The sequence below is a fragment of the Dipodomys merriami genome, unplaced genomic scaffold, assembly GCF_024711535.1.
Source record: "Dipodomys merriami isolate MVZ:Mamm:240054 unplaced genomic scaffold, mDipMer1.0.p SCAF_972, whole genome shotgun sequence".
NCBI lineage: Eukaryota > Metazoa > Chordata > Mammalia > Rodentia > Heteromyidae > Dipodomys > Dipodomys merriami.
The window spans coordinates 230,115-232,118 of record NW_027206593.1 but is presented as its reverse complement, the minus strand read 5'-3'; the positions used below and the strand labels follow the sequence as shown (position 1 = coordinate 232,118).

The following is a 2,004-nucleotide window of genomic DNA, read 5'->3' as shown; positions in this document are numbered from 1 at the left end:
GAAGATATTGCATTAATACTTTTTATATTCTAATATATATCCTAAATCTAATTATTTATATTCCATTCTATTTATTGGAATAAATGTCAATATATTTGTCAAATTATCAATTCTAGTAAGATTCACTGTGTGAAATTTAAAATCAGCACATATTTTATATTTATAAATATAAAATATATAAGTATATATAATATAAAAATTGTTTTGCATTGTTGTGTTGTGGTTAGGGAATCAAAGGCAACTCTGTTTTAAAGTATTATTCCATTATCTCTACCTCAGTGTTTGGTAGAGTTAGACTTCAAGCTTTACCATTTGTAGATTTACAGCCTAGAGGCAAGAGGAAACACTGTGATTAAAACATTACCAATTTAAGGCCTAATATCGAGGAGAAACATATGGACTTTTCCAGGAGCTATGGAAATATTTGGTGATAGAGAGTCAGTAGTGTAAGTTCCTGCTTGGTTGGATGATAGACAGGCCAGGACAGTAGGTAATCATGCGTATGAAAATTTTTTCACCTTCTTGGCTTTAGCTACTTTTGAAATGATAGGTATAATAAACAATTATATTTTGATAAAATACCTTCCATTCTGAACAATTTGGTCTGAACTGTTAATCTCTCTATGATCCCTTGTAACTAAGATTAGTTTTGTTCCAGTAAGACAATCTATGCTGTCAGGGTAAGATATTCTGGTTGGTCTGTTCCTACAAGGAAGAAGGGTAAAGGTTCAGGTAGACATTTGTCCCAGCAAGACCTCATTTGGGAAAGTTTAAGCTGCGGAAGTTTAGAAGTAGCTCTCAAGCAAGGCTTAGTTTGAACCCATTAGCTCTACAAAGCTAACTCAGTTGATAAATAAGTACTTGAAAAGCCATCACCTTTGGTCTTAGCTTTAAAGGCTTCAAAGTATGATCAAATTTAAAATGAAAACGACAAAATAGTCATTGACAAAAAAATTGTAAATATGAGCAATCGACCAAATGATATAAGCTTTTCCACTATACACAGAATTTTAGAGAAACAAGATCAATCGCATTTTAAGGAACAATAAGGGTTCCTTGTTACAAATAGGCAACCATGGATATATGCCTGTATAAAGATTGCATCATTAAGTACTTAAATTTAGAGGGTACTACATGCTTCAGCAGCAGGTCTACCCAAATTACAATACCACAGAGATTAACATGGCACTTGCACAAGGATGATATGAAAATTTGTGAAGTATTCCATATTTTTCATTCTTCTGATGCAAGAAATATAAAAACAGTTATTAAAAAGTTGATTACAAAAATACAAGTGTAACAATACATGCAATTCATAGAATTAAAGGTTAGTTTGACACCAGTGTATTAAATCTTCACCTTAGAAAGGCCTTTACATAGCATAATCTTTACAAAACTTGAAATTAGATAACATTGTCATGTTATCCCAAAGAAATAAAATAATATAAGGACCTAGGAAAAAAAGGAATCTTAAACTTCTTCTATATGGAATGCAATCTGAAAGGACACATTTATTAATGAAACTATACATTATATAAAAATGTAGAATTCAAAGTATTATATATAGGAGCGAATGAAATAGATTATGGATATTGTACAAACATAGATATACTTTTTTCCTAAAAGCACCAGGAACATCTTTAGTTCCTATACTATTCATTTCAACAGATAAGTTAAAATTATTTCTGATTAAAAAATCACAAACTCTGCAGAAATCATTATAGATGTATACAAAAAATTCTTGAATATATTTTGACATCAGAGTCAGGCAATTCACTTGGAAGAATACCATGGAATCCATGAATTTTTAAAGTAAGATATTGCTGTTGCTTTGTATTGTGAAAAAAATGGTAGGGCCACAAAGGATGGACTGGCATTTTTGAAATTTAATAAACTTAACCAAAACATTAGGACTTATGAAAACAATTTGTACAGCCTTCCACAACTTCAAAGAGGTAGTGATACATACTTATCCTTTTGGCAATATTAAATGCAGTTTCTTCC

General features: G+C 30.7%; 1 pseudogene; it reads left to right on the top strand.

The window, feature by feature from the left end:
• Window positions 1-1,134: 1,134 nt before the first annotated feature.
• On the top strand, window positions 1,135-1,234 carry LOC138822007 (U6 spliceosomal RNA; annotated as a pseudogene).
• The last annotated feature ends 770 nt before the right edge of the window (window positions 1,235-2,004 follow it).